Source organism: Dendrobates tinctorius, unplaced genomic scaffold (genome assembly GCF_039654945.1).
Source record: "Dendrobates tinctorius isolate UK_male_01 unplaced genomic scaffold, ASM3965494v1 ptg000226l, whole genome shotgun sequence".
NCBI lineage: Eukaryota > Metazoa > Chordata > Amphibia > Anura > Dendrobatidae > Dendrobates > Dendrobates tinctorius.
The window spans coordinates 2,830,816-2,852,504 of NW_027361893.1; the positions used below are offsets into that span (position 1 = coordinate 2,830,816).

At 52.2% G+C, this 21,689-nt stretch overlaps 2 protein-coding genes across 2 annotated transcripts in view; one reads left to right on the forward strand and one right to left on the reverse strand.

Moving 5' to 3' along the window:
• The window catches only part of LOC141059299 (uncharacterized), a 779,988-nt gene that overhangs the window by 534,558 nt on the left and 223,741 nt on the right, over positions 1-21,689 (reverse strand). The window lies entirely within an intron of this gene.
• The window catches only part of LOC141059312 (uncharacterized), a 73,230-nt gene continuing 54,657 nt past the window's right edge, over positions 3,117-21,689 (forward strand). The window contains exon 1 of the mRNA XM_073555639.1: positions 3,117-3,201. The gene's annotated coding sequence lies outside the window, so the exon portion shown is untranslated. The remainder of the gene's footprint in view (positions 3,202-21,689) is intronic.

A 21,689-nucleotide genomic window follows, 5' to 3' on the forward strand; every position in this document is an offset into this window, starting at 1 on the left:
AGGACAGGATTCTGAAGTGAGTACCTTTGCAACTATGGTTGGTAAGCATCACTGTACATTTGGGCCAAAGTCATGTTTTTTCTTTTGTGGCCAGGAACCAGACCAGCAGGAGCAGGACCAGCAGAGGGAGGTACAAGGACCGGTGGGCAGACGGTGTGTAAGTTTATTTTTTCTTCTTGGAGTGTTGCTAGTTTTTCTGGCTTTTTTTTTGGGGGGGGGGGATTTTCCTTGTTTTATCTTGACAACAGTAATGTTTTTATTTCATTCCTAGGTTCCACAACGGGAGGAGGACCACATTTTTAATGACATCCTCATCTCCCTCGTTGAGGAGAGAGTGGCCCTGTGGGACACCCGGCTTGGTGACCACTCGGACATGGTGGTGCTTCAGCAGCAATGGAATGAGGTGGCCAAAGACCTGATGGATGACTGGACAGCGATACGCCAAGTACCAGGAAGGACTTTCGTAAGTATTGCAATGTTGTCTGACGCGGCAGTGAACCTGTAAAGGCCAGGATCACACAACCGTGTGTGGTGCGATAAACTCCTACGAGTTTCTCGCTTCGCACACAGTTGGGTGATCCCGGCATAAAGTGCATTGTTTAACCCTTTTTTTTTTATCCCCCTTCACAGTGACCAAAGTCAGAACCCGGTGGCGTTCAATGAAGGATCACTTCAATAAGGATCTCAGACAGGAGAACCAGGCTCGCAGTGGTGGTGGTGCAGCAAGGCTCAGGAAGTACAAGCATCACCGTATGCTGGCTTTCCTGAGGCCTGTCCTTGCTCAGAGAACATAAGTATTTTTGTGTTGTGTTCCCTAATCTGATTTTTTTCTATTCTACAGGAGATGGTGCTTGTACAATTTATTGTTTTGTGGTACTAATGTTTGGCTTTCCTTTTCACAGCACCTGGCACAGCACCCTGGAACCTGGTTCATCCTCTGGAGTGGTCCTTCAACGAATAGCCTCGGAGCAGTCCCAGCCATCCACCAGCGATGCAGCAAGTAGGCCGGCATCACAAGCTGAAGAACAGGCAGCTGGCCCATCAGGTCTTCCCCTGTCCCAGGCCTCCTCTGCCTCTTTTTTTAATGATGGGTCTTCCCGACAGCAGCAGAAGGCCTCGGACAGGACAGTCATGCCCGAGTTTCTACACTTGAGCTCGGTTTTCCAGGATGGCATGAAGTCGATGGTAGATAGACTGGAAAGTGTTAGGAGTCATGTTGACACACTTTTCCAGTCTGTCCACCAGCGACTTGACTGTCTGGAATCCGACATACAGAGGCCAGCACATCATTTTTTTACGGCCATTGAATGGGGCATGGCGGAAAACCTTACGCCTGAACTTCAGCTGAATGTGATGCAGGCCAGCAATGCTGCATACGTTAAGGCTATACAGCAGACTCGGTTGTACCCGCTGGCACCGGTATTTCTCACTGTGCCACCAGTTACCCGATTCACAGCTCTACCGAGTTCTGCTGCACACCCCTGTATGGCCACCACCATGCCCAGTTCTGCCGCAATCCACTACAGCGCCTCCACCAGGCCGAGTGCAACTGAGAGCCACTCCACACCACGCCTAGTCCTGCTCCTGCGCGGATTCCCACCACTACCATCACCCAGAGTCCTGATCCTGCCTAGCCGTAGACCGCCACAAGCACGCAGGTTCCAGCTACATCTAGGCCGTCCACCAGCTCACACACACCGGTTCCTGCTTCCTCCAGCACCACCACGCCTTCTCATGAGCACTATAGAGAAGTATTTTTTATAATTAAAGTACTTGGATCCGGTATTTTCCAGCGCGGTCTATGCCCCGGAAGTGTGAAGACTTCCGGGGCATAGACCGTGCTGGAAAATACCAGCGCATGCACAGTACCGCTTATATGCTTTGCCCACAGTTGGGCAAAGCATACTGCGCAGGCGCCAGAGGCCTCTTTGAATGCACAAGCCAACGTTATCTCTGATATTCACAGATGAAGATTATGCTCAGCAAGCCGAGGAGGGGGGAGAGAGAAGCCGACTAAGCCACGCCCATCGGACCGGACTGCGGCAATTTGCATACCTCTTCGCCAACATAACAAAGGTATTTTTGCATCAAAGGTGCGGAGTCGGGGGGAATAAAAGATCCTAAAAGAATCCTTATGGGACGCACAATTGGGTGATAGCTTTACATGATATCACTAAAAAGGGGTGACAGATTCAATTAAAAAATGCAAATGCATAAAAACGCCGCGTTTATTTGACGTCTTGCATAAGATGATGCGGCAAGAAACCGCCGCATTTTTAGGCGAGTGCGTGCGTTCATGGTTGCGGACGATACACTGCGGACTCAACCGCAAATGTGAACCTAGACTTATTGTGTGGCGAGGAGAATTCACCCTTGCTCAGTTTTTGCCCGATCTCCCCCACATACAGACAACCAGGTGGACATCTAGTATAAATAATTAAGTACACCCCATTAGATGTGATGCAGCTGAAAGTACCCGGGATCTTATAGTCCTGATGTGAGTTGGGGATCGTTTTTCTTGTAGCGTCTGGGAAACCACTCACTGAGGCCCCTGATCATGTGACCCCTGACTCCTCCCCTCCTGTGACCTCATCACAGGTCCTGTGCGCACTGAGCAGCCATATATGTGGAGTGTGGCTCTGTGGGTGGAGGTCGGTGCTGGAGGCTCCATTATTCTCTATGTGGAGTGCGGCTCTGCGGGTGGAGGTCGGTGCTGGAGGCTCCATTATTCTCTATGTGGAGTGCGGCTCTGCGGGTGGAGGTAAGTGCTGGAGGCTCCATTATTCTCTATGTGGAGTGCGGCTCTGCGGGTGGAGGTCGGTGCTGGAGGCTCCATTATTCTCTATGTGGAGTGTGGCTCTGCGGGTGGAGGTCGGTGCCGGAGGCTCCATTATTCTCTATGTGGAGTGCGGCTCTGCGGGTGGAGGTCGGTGCTGGAGGCTCCATTATTCTCTATGTGGAGTGCGGCTCTGCGGGTGGAGGTCGGTGCTGGAGGCTCCATTATTCTCTATGTGGAGTGCGGCTCTGTGGGTGGAGGTAAGTGCTGGAGGCTCCATTATTCTCTATGTGGAGTGCGGCTCTGCGGGTGGAGGTCGGTGCCGGAGGCTCCATTATTCTCTATGTGGAGTGCGGCTCTGCGGGTGGAGGTCGGTGCCGGAGGCTCCATTATTCTCTATGTGGAGTGCGGCTCTGCGGGTGGAGGTCTGTGCTGGAGGCTCCATTATTCTCTGTGGAGTGCGGCTCTGCGGGTGGAGGTCGGTGCTGGAGGCTCCATTATTCTCTATGTGGAGTGTGGCTCTGCGGGTGGAGGTCGGTGCTGGAGGCTCCATTATTCTCTATATGGAGTGCGGCTCTGCAGGTGGAGGTCGGTGCGGGAGGCTCCATTATTCTCTATGTGGAGTGCGGCTCTGCGGGTGGAGGTCGGTGCTGGAGGCTCCATTATTCTCTATGTGGAGTGCGGCTCTGTGGGTGGAGGTCGGTGCTGGAGGATCCATTATTCTCTATGTGGAGTGCGGCTCTGCGGGTGGAGGTCGGTGCTGGAGGCTCCATTATTCTCTATGTGGAGGTCGGTGCCGGAGGCTCCATTATTCTCTATGTGGAGTGCGGCTCTGTGGGTGGAGGTCAGTGCCGGAGGCTCCATTATTCTGTATGTGGAGTGCGGCTCTGTGGGTGGAGGTCGGTGCTGGAGGCTCCATTATTCTCTATGTGGAGTGTGGGTGGAGGTCGGTGCTGGAGGCTCCATTATTCTCTATGTGAAGTGCGGCTCTGCGGGTGGAGGTCGGTGCTGGAGGCTCCGTTATTCTCTATATGGAGTGCGGCTCTGCGGGTGGAGGTCGGTGCCGGAGGCCCCATTATTCTCTATGTGGAGGGCGGCTCTGCGGGTGGAGGTAGGTGCTGGAGGCTCCGTTATTCTCTATGTGGAGTGCGGCTCTGCGGGTGGAGGTCGGTGCTGGAGGCTCCATTATTCTCTATGTGGAGTGCGGCTCTGCGGGTGGAGGTCGGTGCTGGAGGCTCCATTATTCTCTATGTGGAGTGCGGCTCTGCGGGTGGAGGTCGGTGCTGGAGGCTCCTTTATTCTCTATATGGAGTGCGGCTCTGCGGGTGGAGGTCGGTGCTGGAGGCTCCATTATTCTCTATGTGGAGTGTGGCTCTGCGGGTGGAGGTAAGTGCGGGAGGCTCCATTATTCTCTATGTGGAGTGCGGCTCTGCGGGTGGAGGTCGGTGCTGGAGGCTCCATTATTCTCTATCTGGAGTGCGGCTCTGCGGGTGGAGGTCGGTGCCGGAGGCTCCATTATTCTCTATGTGGAGTGTGGCTCTGCGGGTGGAGATCGGTGCTGGAGGTGCCATTATTCTCTATGTGGAGTGTGGCTCTGCGGGTGGAGGTCAGTGATGGAGGCTCCATTATTCTCTATGTGGAGTGTGGCTCTGCGGGTGGAGGTCGGTGCTGGAGGCTCCATTATTCTCTATGTGGAGTGCGGCTCTGCGGGTGGAGGTCGGTGCTGGAGGCTCCATTATTCTCTATGTGGAGTGCGGGTGGAGGTCGGTGCTGGAGGCTCCATTATTCTCTATGTGGAGTGCGGCTCTGCGGGTGGAGGTCGGTGCTGGAGGCTGCATTATTCTCTATGTGGAGTGCGGCTCTGCGGGTGGAGGTCGGTGCTGGAGGCTCCATTATTCTCTATGTGGAGTGTGGCTCTGCGGGTGGAGGTCGGTGCTGGAGGCTCCATTATTCTCTATGTGGAGTGCGGCTCTGCGGGTGGAGGTCGGTGCTGGAGGCTCCATTATTCTCTATGTGGAGTGCGGCTCTGCGGGTGGAGGTCGGTGCTGGAGGCTCCATTATTCTCTATGTGGAGTGTGGGTGGAGGTCGGTGCTGGAGGCTCCATTATTCTCTATGTGGAGTGCGGCTCTGCGGGTGGAGGTCAGTGCTGGAGGCTCCATTATTCTCTATGTGGAGTGCGGCTCTGCAGGTGGAGGTCGGTGCTGGAGGCTCCATTATTATCTATGTGGAGTGCGGCTCTGCGGGTGGAGGTCAGTGCTGGAGGCTCCATTATTCTCTATGTGGAGTGCGGCTCTGCGGGTGGAGGTCGGTGCTGGAGGCTCCATTATTCTCTATGTGGAGTGCGGCTCTGCGGGTGGAGGTCGGTGCTGGAGGCTCCATTATTCTCTATGTGGAGTGCGGCTCTGCGGGTGGAGGTCAGTGCTGGAGGCTCCATTATTCTCTATGTGGAGTGCGGCTCTGCGGGTGGAGGTCGGTGCCGGAGGCTCCATTATTCTCTATGTGGAGTGCGGCTCTGCGGGTGGAGGTCGGTGCCGGAGGCTCCATTATTCTCTATGTGGAGTGCGGCTCTGCGGGTGGAGGTCGGTGCTGGAGGCTCCATTATTCTCTATGTGGAGTGTGGCTCTGCGGGTGGAGGTCGGTGCTGGAGGCTCCATTATTCTCTATGTGGAGTGCGGGTGGAGGTCGGTGCTGGAGGCTCCATTATTCTCTATGTAAAATAAAGGATGGAATCTCCAGCGCTGGACTTCAGTTAAAAATACATCATTTATTGTAAATTCTTAAAATCGAACAGAAAAAAGTGTGGATAAGGACATACAGGCAGATGGGGTCTCTGGTGGTCTCCAACCAACGCGTTTCGACCTAGAGGGTCTTACTCATGGTTCACACTAGACCAATACTGACGACTACAAATAGTACAAAAACTAGTAAATCACAGGTGTTGGACAAAAGAATTAATGAAAATAGGGAGTATCCCTACCAGTTAACTCTTGCAAACACTCAGCCTAATGTGGAGCTGAAACAAAAACTAGTCGGAAAAACAGGAAAAAAAAAAAAAAAAAAAAAAAAAAAAACTAATAAAAAGATATCATAAGAATATAATAACAATCACAAAAATTATCAGAATAACCAGAATAGAATAGGACTAAGTAGAATATAAATATACAGAAGAAAATATCAATCTAATTGCAATATTAAATCAAGTCGTTTGTTCAGACCTAATGGTACTCTTGTATTTAATTTAAAAATCCAAAAGGATTCACGATTTAATAATTTTCTCCTGAAATCACCTCCCCTAGTAGATCTATAGACTTTCTCTATTGCTATAATTTTGAGGCTATCAGTTTTACCTCCATGAACAGTTTTACAATGATAAGAAACTGCTGAAATATTATAATTACTACTAGTAGCTTCTGACAAGTGTTTCCTAATTCTCTTTTTGAGAGGTCCTATTGTGCAGCCTACATATTGTAGGTTACAAAAAACGCATTCAATAACATATATTACTCCTTCTGAATTACAATTTATGTGAGACTGAATAGGGTATGATATGCCAGTAACACTAGAAGTGAATCTGCTGGTTTTAACCACATAGTTGCAGACTTTACAGGGATGATGTCCACATTTGGAAAAGCCTTTATATGACAACCAAGTATTATTGACTGGTGAGCTGACCTCCCTTCATTTTCCCTATCCTTCTATAATTATATTTATGATCTAGTCCTGCTCCCTTACTCTATAATTGTTGTGGACGCTTGTAAACACTAATTCTATGGACATGGATTTGGACAGAAATAGGCAGCATATCTTTGCAGCCATTTTTGACTCTACAGATGATGTTACTAATGTGAGCAGTGGGGTCTCGCAGGTAGAGTCTTTAGAAAACCTTTTTAATAAACTGGAAAATCGGAAAAATAAGGAAACCAGATTATGGTGGGACATGACCTCTCTAAAATCTTATCTGACGAAAAAACTTATCCCTAGGGGATTGAGACTGAATAAAAGACCTACCTTCATCTACTCAGACACCTTCAGATAGAGTGGGAGCAGATCCTTACACAAAGTTCTTTCAAATTAATGGAGTTGATTATTAAATATGAGGAACTGGAGATGACTTGTGTTAAAGAAGAGATCACTAAGATGCAGACTTCTCTGAACAAACACAATAATGTGAAAGACTTTGACAAATTTAATTCAAGAATGGAAAAAAATCTTTCCAAACTGGAAGAATATATTGCAGATATAAAACGCAGTAAATTCACAAGAGACAAACGCGACTTTGAATTGAACCAGGTCTATTCCTGGAAGAAAAGCCGTCCTTTTCAAGAAGGTAAAAAACGATATCAGCATGGTTTTTCAGGCTTTCACCATAGAGATCGCAGGGTCAGCTTCACTCATGATTCAACAGTGTCTTCCAGTTCTAATCTGAATACGTCAGAAGAGTTCTTGGATGCTTCCTTCAACACTAATCATTCTGAGGATATCCGTAGTGATGGAATTATCGTAAGGAGATCAAAAAACGACGGAGAAGAGCGGGGAGGAAACATAAAAAGAAACTACCACTTCAGAAACAGGAGGAGATATCAACATGCCCTGTAATAAATCTTTCAAGCTATATCCTATCAGAAGCTCATATGACTCTCTTGAGCAAAGGCTTGGGATTTAGTCCAGTCAACAAATTTGATATTTATCAGACTCTTCTAGATGTGAATAAGTTTGCCAGAAATTTAACTTTGAAATGTCATTTTGACCACCAGTCCACCTCTTCAGAGACCTTGTCACTGTCTGGATCTACAAATATTCCTGAGTTAATTTTTCCCTATGGAAATTTTTCTTTTAAAGATCTTATAGGCTATTCCACTCTTAGAGACTTACAATCACATTCCTTACCAAAAAATAGGACTTTAAATGATCTCTTTAAAATGCCCAATCCAGGGTTTTATCCAGTTCAGTCCAGACCTGCTATTCTAGATATATTCCAAGAACTAATAGAGAAAGATTTAGTGGAGCTTGATAAAATAACAGAAATGACATATGACAATTTAACAGCACAAGAGAGAGCAGCTATGAAAGAGTTAAAAGATAATGCTGACATTCTGGTGAGACAGGCAGATAAAGGGGGTGGAGTAGTCGTGCTTAATGCTGGTCTGTATTATTCAGAAAATCTGCGCATTTTGAATGATTCTGCTACCTATTCCAAGATTTCTAGTGATCCCACGTCTAAATTTCAGTGTGATTTGTCAAAATTATTAAACGATGGTTTAGTCACAGGGGCCATAACACAGAAAATTTATGATTATGTTAATATCAAGAACCCTGTGATTCCCATTTATCATGCGTTTCCTAAAATCCACAAGGATTTGTTCCCCCCCCACTTTAGAACTATAATTTCGGGGATAGGGTCTTTTTCAGAGAAATTGGCAGAGTGGGTTGATCATTACCTACAACCTTTGGTCATTGATCTTCCAGGATATATCAGAGACACCAAAATGTTAATCTCTGCCTTGGATGATTATCATTGGTCACCAGAATATTCATGGATTACTTGTGATGTGGTGGGTTTATACCCGTCCATACCACACAATGTGATTATCTCTAGTCTCACATTCTTTTTGGACAAATACAGCACATATGTGATAGAAATTCAATCCTTCATTGTGGATGCAGTTTCCTTTCTTCTCTCACATAATTATTTTTCATTTGATGGAATTTTTTTCTTACAAAAACAAGGAGTAAGTATGGGGGGTAAATGTTCCCCAGCTTTAGCTAATATTACAGTAGCTGTTTGGGAAGAGAAATATATCTTATGAACAATAATCCCTTTTCACAAAATATACAACTATATGGTCGCTTTATAGATGACCTGATTCTGATCTTGAAGGGAGACATCTCAGGGATTACTGATTTCATTAGCTATATTAATATGAATGATTTTAATCTTTCATTTACATTTACAGTCAGATTTTTCTATCAGTTATCTGGATGTGACTTTGTCTGTGAACCCTGACAGCCAAAAGGTCTGCGTTTTTCCTTTCAGAAAACCCACAGATACAAATTCAATTTTACAAGCTTATTCTTGTCACCCCAAGCACGTGGTTAAAAACATTCCAGTGGGAGAATTAATTAGGTTAAAAAGAAATTGTAGTTCACCTATAACATTTGCTAAAGAATCAAACAAAACCCTCTCTAGACTTAAGGACAGAGGATATGCTAATTGGATGCTAAGGAAAGCTGATAATATTGTCAGCAGGATCGATAGACTCACCCTGCTGAATGAATCTCCTTTGAGCCTTGTACACACTGGAGTTACTGCTAACAAGAAAAAGAATCGCACACGGGCCTCCTGCAATAATCATGACCGTCCTATAGTTAGTTTTTCTACCATGTACAGTCCACAATTCAATAAGATAAAGGACATTGTCAAAAAATATTTACCTATTTTACACAATGATAATAAACTTGGTCAAATTCTGGACAATACCCAGATACGATACATAGCCAGGAAAGCTCCTGCTTTGAGCGATATCTTATCCCCCAGTCTTTTTATCAGCAATAGGAGAACTAAAAATAATACTTGGTTGTCATATAAAGGCTTTTCCAAATGTGGACATCATCCCTGTAAAGTCTGCAACTATGTGGTTAAAACCAGCAGATTCACTTCTAGTGTTACTGGCATATCATACCCTATTCAGTCTCACATAAATTGTAATTCAGAAGGAGTAATATATGTTATTGAATGCGTTTTTTGTAACCTACAATATGTAGGCTGTACAATAGGACCTCTTAAAAAGAGAATTAGGAAACACTTGTCAGAAGCTACTAGTAGTAATTATAATATTTCAGCAGTTTCTTATCATTGTAAAACTGTTCATGGAGGTAAAACTGATAGTCTCAAAATTATAGCAATAGAGAAAGTCTATAGATCTACTAGGGGAGGTGATTTCAGGAGAAAATTATTAAATCGTGAATCCTTTTGGATTTTTAAATTAAATACAAGAGTACCATTATTCTCTATGAGGAGTGCGGGTGGAGGTCGGTGCTGGAGGCTCCATTATTCTCTATGTGGAGTGTGGGTGGAGGTCGGTGCCGGAGGCTCCATTATTCTCTATGTGGAGTGCGGCTCTGCGGGTGGAGGTCGGTGCTGGAGGCTCCATTATTCTCTATGTGGAGTGCGGCTCTGCGGGTGGAGGTCGGTGCTGGAGGCTCCATTATTCTCTATGTGGAGTGTGGCTCTGCGGGTGGAGGTCGGTGCTGGAGGCTCCATTATTCTCTATATGGAGTGCGGCTCTGCAGGTGGAGGTCGGTGCTGGAGGCTCCATTATTCTCTATGTGGAGTGCGGCTCTGTGGGTGGAGGTCGGTGCTGGAGGATCCATTATTCTCTATGTGGAGTGTGGCTCTGCGGGTGGAGGTCGGTGCTGGAGGCTCCATTATTCTCTATGTGGAGTGCGGCTCTGCGGGTGGAGGTCGGTGCTGGAGGCTCCATTATTCTCTATATGGAGTGCGGCTCTGCGGGTGGAGGTCGGTGCCGGAGGCTCCATTATTCTCTATGTGGAGTGCGGCTCTGCGGGTGGAGGTCGGTGCTGGAGGCTCCATTATTCTCTATGTGGAGTGCGGCTCTGCGGGTGGAGGTCGGTGCTGGAGGCTCCATTATTCTCTATGTGGAGTGCGGCTCTGCGGGTGGAGGTCGGTGCTGGAGGCTCCATTATTCTCTATGTGGAGTGCGGCTCTGCGGGTGGAGGTCGGTGCTGGAGGCTCCATTATTCTCTATGTGGAGTGCGGCTCTGCGGGTGGAGGTCGGTGCTGGAGGCTCCATTATTCTCTATGAGGAGTGCGGGTGGAGGTCGGTGCTGGAGGCTCCATTATTCTCTATGTGGAGTGTGGGTGGAGGTCGGTGCCGGAGGCTCCATTATTCTCTATGTGGAGTGTGGCTCTGCGGGTGGAGGTCGGTGCTGGAGGCTCCATTATTCTGTATGTGGAGTGTGGCTCTGCGGGTGGAGGTCGGTGCTGGAGGCTCCATTATTCTCTATGTGGAGTGAGGCTCTGTGGGTGGAGGTCGGTGCTGGAGGCTCCATTATTCTCTATGTGGAGTGTGGCTCTGCGGGTGGAGGTCAGTGCTGGAGGCTCCATTATTCTTTATGTGGAGTGTGGCTCTGCGGGTGGAGGTCGGTGCTGGAGGCTCCATTATTCTTTATGTGGAGTGCGGCTCTGCGGATGGAGGTTGGTGCCGGAGGCTCCATTATTCTCTATGTGGAGTGCGGCTCTGCGGGTGGAGGTAGGTGCTGGAGGCTCCATTATTCTCTATGTGGAGTGCAGATGGAGGTCGGTGCTGGAGGCTCCATTATTCTCTATGTGGAGTGCGGCTCTGCGGGTGGAGGTCGGTGCTGGAGGCTCCATTATTCTCTATGTGGAGTGCGGCTCTGCGGGTGGAGGTTGGTGCTGGAGGCTCCATTATTCTCTATGTGGAGTGCGGCTCTGCGGGTGGAGGTCGGTGCAGGAGGCCCCATTATTCTCTATGTGGAGTGTGGCTCTGCGGGTGGAGGTCGGTGCTGGAGGCTCCATTATTCTCTATGTGGAGTGCGGCTCTGCGGGTGGAGGTCGGTGCTGGAGGCTCCATTATTCTCTATGTGGAGTGTGGCTCTGCGGGTGGAGGTCGGTGCTGGAGGCTCCATTATTCTCTATGTGGAGTGCGGGTGGAGGTCGGTGCTGGAGGCTCCATTATTCTCTATGTGGAGTGCGGCTCTGCGGGTGGAGGTCAGTGCTGGAGGCTCCATTATTCTCTATGTGGAGTGCGGCTCTGCGGGTGGAGGTCGGTGCTGGAGGCTCCATTATTCTCTATGTGGAGTGTGGCTCTGCGGGTGGAGGTCGGTGCTGGAGGCTCCATTATTCTCTATGTGGAGTGCGGGTGGAGGTCGGTGCTGGAGGCTCCATTATTCTCTATGTGGAGTGCGGGTGGAGGTCGGTGCTGGAGGCTCCATTATTCTCTATGTGGAGTGCGGGTGGAGGTCGGTGCCGGAGGCTCCATTATTCTCTATGTGGAGTGCGGCTCTGCGGGTGGAGGTCGGTGCTGGAGGCTCCATTATTCTCTATGTGGAGTGCGGCTCTGCGGGTGGAGGTCGGTGCTGGAGGCTCCATTATTCTCTATATGGAGTGCGGCTCTGCGGGTGGAGGTCGGTGCTGGAGGCTCCATTATTCTCTATGTGGAGTGTGGCTCTGCGGGTGGAGGTCGGTGCCGGAGGCTCCATTATTCTCTATGTGGAGTGCGGGTGGAGGTCGGTGCTGGAGGCTCCATTATTCTCTATATGGAGTGCGGCTCTGCGGGTGGAGGTCGGTGCTGGAGGCTCCATTATTCTCTATGTGGAGTGCGGCTCTGCGGGTGGAGGTCGGTGCCGGAGGCTCCATTATTCTCTATGTGGAGTGCGGCTCTGCGGGTGGAGGTCGGTGCTGGAGGCTCCATTATTCTCTATGTGGAGTGCGGCTCTGCGGGTGGAGGTCGGTGCTGGAGGCTCCATTATTCTCTATGTGGAGTGCGGCTCTGCGGGTGGAGGTCGGTGCTGGAGGCTCCATTATTCTCTATGTGGAGTGCGGCTCTGCGGGTGGAGGTCGGTGCTGGAGGCTCCATTATTCTCTATGTGGAGTGCGGCTCTGCGGGTGGAGGTCGGTGCTGGAGGCTCCATTATTCTCTGAGGAGTGCGGGTGGAGGTCGGTGCTGGAGGCTCCATTATTCTCTATGTGGAGTGTGGGTGGAGGTCGGTGCCGGAGGCTCCATTATTCTCTATGTGGAGTGCGGCTCTGCGGGTGGAGGTCAGTGCTGGAGGCTCCATTATTCTCTATGTGGAGTGCGGCTCTGCGGGTGGAGGTCGGTGCTGGAGGCTCCATTATTCTGTATGTGGAGTGTGGCTCTGCGGGTGGAGGTCGGTGCTGGAGGCTCCATTATTCTCTATGTGGAGTGAGGCTCTGTGGGTGGAGGTCGGTGCTGGAGGCTCCATTATTCTCTATGTGGAGTGTGGCTCTGCGGGTGGAGGTCAGTGCTGGAGGCTCCATTATTCTTTATGTGGAGTGTGGCTCTGCGGGTGGAGGTCGGTGCTGGAGGCTCCATTATTCTTTATGTGGAGTGCGGCTCTGCGGATGGAGGTTGGTGCCGGAGGCTCCATTATTCTCTATGTGGAGTGCGGCTCTGCGGGTGGAGGTAGGTGCTGGAGGCTCCATTATTCTCTATGTGGAGTGCGGATGGAGGTCGGTGCTGGAGGCTCCATTATTCTCTATGTGGAGTGCGGCTCTGCGGGTGGAGGTCGGTGCTGGAGGCTCCATTATTCTCTGTGGAGTGCGGCTCTGCGGGTGGAGGTTGGTGCTGGAGGCTCCATTATTCTCTATGTGGAGTGCGGCTCTGCGGGTGGAGGTCGGTGCAGGAGGCCCCATTATTCTCTATGTGGAGTGTGGCTCTGCGGGTGGAGGTCGGTGCTGGAGGCTCCATTATTCTCTATGTGGAGTGTGGCTCTGCGGGTGGAGGTAAGTGCGGGAGGCTCCATTATTCTCTATGTGGAGTGTGGCTCTGCGGGTGGAGGTCAGTGATGGAGGCTCCATTATTCTCTATCTGGAGTGCGGCTCTGCGGGTGGAGGTCGGTGCCGGAGGCTCCATTATTCTCTATGTGGAGTGTGGCTCTGCGGGTGGAGGTCGGTGCTGGAGGTGCCATTATTCTCTATGTGGAGTGTGGCTCTGCGGGTGGAGGTCAGTGATGGAGGCTCCATTATTCTCTATGTGGAGTGTGGCTCTGCGGGTGGAGGTCAGTGATGGAGGCTCCATTATTCTCTATGTGGAGTGTGGCTCTGCGGGTGGAGGTAAGTGCTGGAGGCTCCATTATTCTCTATGTGGAGTGCGGCTCTGCGGGTGGAGGTCGGTGCTGGAGGCTCCATTATTCTCTATGTGGAGTGCGGGTGGAGGTCGGTGCTGGAGGCTCCATTATTCTCTATGTGGAGTGCGGCTCTGCGGGTGGAGGTCGGTGCTGGAGGCTGCATTATTCTCTATGTGGAGTGCGGCTCTGCGGGTGGAGGTCGGTGCTGGAGGCTCCATTATTCTCTATGTGGAGTGTGGCTCTGCGGGTGGAGGTCGGTGCTGGAGGCTCCATTATTCTCTATGTGGAGTGCGGGTGGAGGTCGGTGCTGGAGGCTCCATTATTCTCTATGTGGAGTGCGGCTCTGCGGGTGGAGGTCAGTGCTGGAGGCTCCATTATTCTCTATGTGGAGTGCGGCTCTGCGGGTGGAGGTCGGTGCTGGAGGCTCCATTATTCTCTATGTGGAGTGTGGCTCTGCGGGTGGAGGTCGGTGCTGGAGGCTCCATTATTCTCTATGTGGAGTGCGGGTGGAGGTCGGTGCTGGAGGCTCCATTATTCTCTATGTGGAGTGCGGGTGGAGGTCGGTGCCGGAGGCTCCATTATTCTCTATGTGGAGTGCGGCTCTGCGGGTGGAGGTCGGTGCCGGAGGCTCCATTATTCTCTATGTGGAGTGCGGCTCTGCGGGTGGAGGTCGGTGCTGGAGGCTCCATTATTCTCTATGTGGAGTGTGGCTCTGCGGGTGGAGGTCGGTGCTGGAGGCTCCATTATTCTCTATATGGAGTGCGGCTCTGCAGGTGGAGGTCGGTGCTGGAGGCTCCATTATTCTCTATGTGGAGTGCGGCTCTGCGGGTGGAGGTCGGTGCTGGAGGCTCCATTATTCTCTATGTGGAGTGCGGCTCTGTGGGTGGAGGTCGGTGCTGGAGGCTCCATTATTCTCTATGTGGAGTGCGGGTGGAGGTCGGTGCTGGAGGCTCCATTATTCTCTATGTGGAGTGCGGCTCTGCGGGTGGAGGTCGGTGCTGGAGGCTCCATTATTCTCTATGTGGAGTGCGGCTCTGTGGGTGGAGGTCGGTGCTGGAGGCTCCATTATTCTCTATGTGGAGTGTGGGTGGAGGTCGGTGCTGGAGGCTCCATTATTCTCTATGTGGAGTGCGGCTCTGCGGGTGGAGGTCGGTGCTGGAGGCTCCGTTATTCTCTATGTGGAGTGCGGCTCTGCGGGTGGAGGTCGGTGCCGGAGGCTCCGTTATTCTCTATGTGGAGTGCGGCTCTGCGGGTGGAGGTCGGTGCTGGAGGCTCCATTATTCTCTATGTGGAGTGCGGCTCTGCGGGTGGAGGTCGGTGCTGGAGGCTCCATTATTCTCTATGTGGAGTGCGGCTCTGTGGGTGGAGGTCGGTGCTGGAGGCTCCATTATTCTCTATGTGGAGTGCGGCTCTGCGGGTGGAGGTCGGTGCTGGAGGCTCCATTATTCTCTATATGGAGTGCGGCTCTGTGGGTGGAGGTCGGTGCTGGAGGCTCCATTATTCTCTATGTGGAGTGTGGCTCTGCGGGTGGAGGTCGGTGCTGGAGGCTCCATTATTCTCTATGAGGAGTGCGGGTGGAGGTCGGTGCTGGAGGCTCCATTATTCTCTATGTGGAGTGTGGGTGGAGGTCGGTGCCGGAGGCTCCATTATTCTCTATGTGGAGTGCGGCTCTGCGGGTGGAGGTCGGTGCTGGAGGCTCCATTATTCTCTATGTGGAGTGCGGCTCTGCGGGTGGAGGTCGGTGCTGGAGGCTCCATTATTCTCTATGAGGAGTGCGGGTGGAGGTCGGTGCTGGAGGCTCCATTATTCTCTATGTGGAGTGTGGGTGGAGGTCGGTGCCGGAGGCTCCATTATTCTCTATGTGGAGTGCCGCTCTGCGGGTGGAGGTCAGTGCTGGAGGCTCCATTATTCTCTATGTGGAGTGCGGCTCTGCGGGTGGAGGTCGGTGCTGGAGGCTCCATTATTCTGTATGTGGAGTGTGGCTCTGCGGGTGGAGGTCGGTGCTGGAGGCTCCATTATTCTCTATGTGGAGTGAGGCTCTGTGGGTGGAGGTCGGTGCTGGAGGTTCCATTATTCTCTATGTGGAGTGTGGCTCTGCGGGTGGAGGTCAGTGCTGGAGGCTCCATTATTCTTTATGTGGAGTGTGGCTCTGCGGGTGGAGGTCGGTGCTGGAGGCTCCATTATTCTTTATGTGGAGTGCGGCTCTGCGGATGGAGGTTGGTGCCGGAGGCTCCATTATTCTCTATGTGGAGTGCGGCTCTGCGGGTGGAGGTAGGTGCTGGAGGCTCCATTATTCTCTATGTGGAGTGCGGATGGAGGTCGGTGCTGGAGGCTCCATTATTCTCTATGTGGAGTGCGGCTCTGCGGGTGGAGGTCGGTGCTGGAGGCTCCATTATTCTCTGTGGAGTGCGGCTCTGCGGGTGGAGGTTGGTGCTGGAGGCTCCATTATTCTCTATGTGGAGTGCGGCTCTGCGGGTGGAGGTCGGTGCAGGAGGCCCCATTATTCTCTATGTGGAGTGTGGCTCTGCGGGTGGAGGTCGGTGCTGGAGGCTCCATTATTCTCTATGTGGAGTGTGGCTCTGCGGGTGGAGGTAAGTGCGGGAGGCTCCATTATTCTCTATGTGGAGTGTGGCTCTGCGGGTGGAGGTCAGTGATGGAGGCTCCATTATTCTCTATCTGGAGTGCGGCTCTGCGGGTGGAGGTCGGTGCCGGAGGCTCCATTATTCTCTATGTGGAGTGTGGCTCTGCGGGTGGAGGTCGGTGCTGGAGGTGCCATTATTCTCTATGTGGAGTGTGGCTCTGCGGGTGGAGGTCAGTGATGGAGGCTCCATTATTCTCTATGTGGAGTGTGGCTCTGCGGGTGGAGGTCAGTGATGGAGGCTCCATTATTCTCTATGTGGAGTGTGGCTCTGCGGGTGGAGGTAAGTGCTGGAGGCTCCATTATTCTCTATGTGGAGTGCGGCTCTGCGGGTGGAGGTCGGTGCTGGAGGCTCCATTATTCTCTATGTGGAGTGCGGGTGGAGGTCGGTGCTGGAGGCTCCATTATTCTCTATGTGGAGTGCGGCTCTGCGGGTGGAGGTCGGTGCTGGAGGCTGCATTATTCTCTATGTGGAGTGCGGCTCTGCGGGTGGAGGTCGGTGCTGGAGGCTCCATTATTCTCTATGTGGAGTGTGGCTCTGCGGGTGGAGGTCGGTGCTGGAGGCTCCATTATTCTCTATGTGGAGTGCGGGTGGAGGTCGGTGCTGGAGGCTCCATTATTCTCTATGTGGAGTGCGGCTCTGCGGGTGGAGGTCAGTGCTGGAGGCTCCATTATTCTCTATGTGGAGTGCGGCTCTGCAGGTGGAGGTCGGTGCTGGAGGCTCCATTATTCTCTATGTGGAGTGTGGCTCTGCGGGTGGAGGTCGGTGCTGGAGGCTCCATTATTCTCTATGTGGAGTGCGGGTGGAGGTCGGTGCTGGAGGCTCCATTATTCTCTATGTGGAGTGCGGGTGGAGGTCGGTGCCGGAGGCTCCATTATTCTCTATGTGGAGTGCGGCTCTGTGGGTGGAGGTCGGTGCTGGAGGCTCCATTATTCTCTATGTGGAGTGCGGCTCTGCGGGTGGAGGTCGGTGCTGGAGGCTCCATTATTCTCTATGTGGAGTGTGGCTCTGCGGGTGGAGGTCGGTGCTGGAGGCTCCATTATTCTCTATGTGGAGTGCGGCTCTGTGGGTGGAGGTCGGTGCTGGAGGCTCCATTATTCTCTATGTGGAGTGTGGGTGGAGGTCGGTGCTGGAGGCTCCATTATTCTCTATGTGGAGTGCGGCTCTGCGGGTGGAGGTCGGTGCTGGAGGCTCCGTTATTCTCTATGTGGAGTGCGGCTCTGCGGGTGGAGGTCGGTGCCGGAGGCTCCGTTATTCTCTATGTGGAGTGCGGCTCTGCGGGTGGAGGTCGGTGCTGGAGGCTCCATTATTCTCTATGTGGAGTGCGGCTCTGCGGGTGGAGGTCGGTGCTGGAGGCTCCATTATTCTCTATGTGGAGTGCGGCTCTGTGGGTGGAGGTCGGTGCTGGAGGCTCCATTATTCTCTATGTGGAGTGCGGCTCTGCGGGTGGAGGTCGGTGCTGGAGGCTCCATTATTCTCTATATGGAGTGCGGCTCTGTGGGTGGAGGTCGGTGCTGGAGGCTCCATTATTCTCTATGTGGAGTGTGGCTCTGCGGGTGGAGGTCGGTGCTGGAGGCTCCATTATTCTCTATGAGGAGTGCGGGTGGAGGTCGGTGCTGGAGGCTCCATTATTCTCTATGTGGAGTGTGGGTGGAGGTCGGTGCCGGAGGCTCCATTATTCTCTATGTGGAGTGCGGCTCTGCGGGTGGAGGTCGGTGCTGGAGGCTCCATTATTCTCTATGTGGAGTGCGGCTCTGCGGGTGGAGGTCGGTGCTGGAGGCTCCATTATTCTCTATGTGGAGTGCGGCTCTGCGGGTGGAGGTCGGTGCTGGAGGCTCCATTATTCTCTATGAGGAGTGCGGGTGGAGGTCGGTGCTGGAGGCTCCATTATTCTCTATGTGGAGTGTGGGTGGAGGTCGGTGCCGGAGGCTCCATTATTCTCTATGTGGAGTGCGGCTCTGCGGGTGGAGGTCGGTGCTGGAGGCTCCATTATTCTCTATGTGGAGTGCGGCTCTGTGGGTGGAGGTCGGTGCTGGAGGATCCATTATTCTCTATGTGGAGTGCGGCTCTGCGGGTGGAGGTCGGTGCTGGAGGCTCCATTATTCTCTATGTGGAGTGCGGCTCTGCGGGTGGAGGTCGGTGCTGGAGGCTCCATTATTCTCTATGAGGAGTGCGGGTGGAGGTCGGTGCCGGAGGCTCCATTATTCTCTATGTGGAGTGTGGGTGGAGGTCGGTGCTGGAGGCTCCATTATTCTCTATGTGGAGTGCGGCTCTGCGGGTGGAGGTCGGTGCTGGAGGCTCCATTATTCTCTATGTGGAGTGCGGCTCTGCGGGTGGAGGTCGGTGCTGGAGGCTCCATTATTCTCTATATGGAGTGCGGCTCTGCGGGTGGAGGTCGGTGCTGGAGGCTCCATTATTCTCTATGTGGAGTGCGGCTCTGCGGGTGGAGGTCGGTGCTGGAGGCTCCATTATTCTCTATGTGGAGTGCGGCTCTGCGGGTGGAGGTCGGTGCTGGAGGCTCCATTATTCTCTATGTGGAGTGCGGCTCTGCGGGTGGAGGTCGGTGCTGGAGGCTCCATTATTCTCTATGTGGAGTGCGGCTCTGCGGGTGGAGGTCGGTGCTGGAGGCTCCATTATTCTCTATGTGGAGTGTGGCTCTGCGGGTGGAGGTCGGTGCCGGAGGCTCCATTATTCTCTATGTGGAGTGCGGGTGGAGGTCGGTGCTGGAGGCTCCATTATTCTCTATGTGGAGTGCGGCTCTGCGGGTGGAGGTCGGTGCTGGAGGCTCCATTATTCTCTATATGGAGTGCGGCTCTGCGGGTGGAGGTCGGTGCCGGAGGCTCCATTATTCTCTATGTGGAGTGCGGCTCTGCGGGTGGAGGTCGGTGCCGGAGGCTCCATTATTCTCTATGTGGAGTGCGGCTCTGCGGGTGGAGGTCGGTGCTGGAGGCTCCATTATTCTCTATGTGGAGTGCGGCTCTGCGGGTGGAGGTCGGTGCTGGAGGCTCCATTATTCTCTATGTGGAGTGCGGCTCTGCAGGTGGAGGTCGGTGCTGGAGGCTCCATTATTCTCTATGTGGAGTGCGGCTCTGCGGGTGGAGGTCGGTGCTGGAGGCTCCATTATTCTCTATGAGGAGTGCGGGTGGAGGTCGGTGCCGGAGGCTCCATTATTCTCTATGTGGAGTGTGGGTGGAAGTCGGTGCTGGAGGCTCCATTATTCTCTATGTGGAGTGCGGCTCTGCGGGTGGAGGTCGGTGCTGGAGGCTCCATTATTCTCTATGTGGAGTGCGGCTCTGCGGGTGGAGGTCGGTGCTGGAGGCTCCATTATTCTCTATATGGAGTGCGGCTCTGCGGGTGGAGGTCGGTGCTGGAGGCTCCATTATTCTCTATGTGGAGTGCGGCTCTGCGGGTGGAGGTCGGTGCTGGAGGCTCCATTATTCTCTATGTGGAGTGCGGCTCTGCGGGTGGAGGTCGGTGCTGGAGGCTCCATTATTCTCTATGTGGAGTGCGGCTCTGCGGGTGGAGGTCGGTGCTGGAGGCTCCATTATTCTCTATGAGGAGTGCGGGTGGAGGTCGGTGCCGGAGGCTCCATTATTCTCTATGTGGAGTGTGGGTGGAGGTCGGTGCCGGAGGCTCCATTATTCTCTATGTGGAGTGCGGCTCTGCGGGTGGAGGTCGGTGCTGGAGGCTCCATTATTCTCTATGTGGAGTGCGGCTCTGCGGGTGGAGGTCGGTGCTGGAGGCTCCATTATTCTGTATGTGGAGTGTGGCTCTGCGGGTGGAGGTCGGTGCTGGAGGCTCCATTATTCTCTATGTGGAGTGAGGCTCTGTGGGTGGAGGTCGGTGCTGGAGGCTCCATTATTCTCTATGTGGAGTGTGGCTCTGCGGGTGGAGGTCAGTGCTGGAGGCTCCATTATTCTTTATGTGGAGTGTGGCTCTGCGGGTGGAGGTCGGTGCTGGAGGCTCCATTATTCTTTATGTGGAGTGCGGCTCTGCGGATGGAGGTTGGTGCCGGAGGCTCCATTATTCTCTATGTGGAGTGCGGCTCTGCGGGTGGAGGTAGGTGCTGGAGGCTCCATTATTCTCTATGTGGAGTGCGGATGGAGGTCGGTGCTGGAGGCTCCATTATTCTCTATGTGGAGTGCGGCTCTGCGGGTGGAGGTCGGTGCTGGAGGCTCCATTATTCTCTATGTGGAGTGCGGCTCTGCGGGTGGAGGTTGGTGCTGGAGGCTCCATTATTCTCTATGTGGAGTGCGGCTCTGCGGGTGGAGGTCGGTGCAGGAGGCCCCATTATTCTCTATGTGGAGTGTGGCTCTGCGGGTGGAGGTCGGTGCTTGAGGCTCCATTATTCTCTATGTGGAGTGCGGCTCTGCGGGTGGAGGTCGGTTCCGAGCTCTGCCATGCGCCCAAACAGTCGTTTACACCCACATATGGGGTATCAGCGTACTCACGACAATTTGCACAATAACTTTTGGGGTCCTGTTACCCTTGGGAAAATAAAAATTGGGGGTGAAAAGATCATTTTTGTGAAAAAAATGATTTTAATATTACGGCTCTGTTATAAACTTCTGTGAAGCCCTTGGGGTTCAAAGTTCTCATCACACATCTAGATAAGTTCCTAGGGGGTCTAGTTTCCAAAATGGAGTCACTTGGGGTTTCCACTGTTTAGGCACATCTGGGGCTCTGCAAACGGAGCATGACGCCAGCAGACCATTCCATCAAAGTCTGCATTCCAAAACGTCACTACTTCCCTTCCGAGCTCTGCCATGCGCCCAAACAGTAGTTTTCTCCCACATACGGGTTGTCGGCATACTCAGGATAAATTGGACAACTTTCTGTTACCATTGGAAAAATAAAACAAATGGGGACTAAATGATCATGTTTGTGAAGAAAATGATTTTTTTTTTTTTCTTTTATTGCCACGTCCGGGCGTTATAAACTTTAGTGAAACACCTGGGGGGGTCAAAGTTCTCACCACACGTCTAGATAAGTTCCTTGGGGGGTCTAGTTTGCAAAATAGCATCACTTATAGGGGGTTTCCACTGTTTAGGTACATCAGGGGCTCTCCAAATGCGACATGGCATCCGCTCTGAATTCCAGCCAATTTGACATTCAAAACCTCAAATATGATGCTTCTACCCTTCCGAGCACTGCCGTGCGCCTAAAGCTTGGTCTTCCTCCACACATGGGGTATCGGTGTACTCAGGAGAAATTGCCCAACAAATATTGTGGTTCATTTTCAGATACCCTTGACAAAATAAAAAAAATTTTGTCCGAAGTAACATTTTTGGGGAAAAAAAGTTAAATGTTTGTTTTTTCCTTCCAAACTGCTTCAATTCTTGTGAAGTACCTAAAGGGTTAATAAACTTATTGAATGCGGTTTTGACTACCTTGAGGGGTGCCGTTTTTAGAATGGTGTCACTTT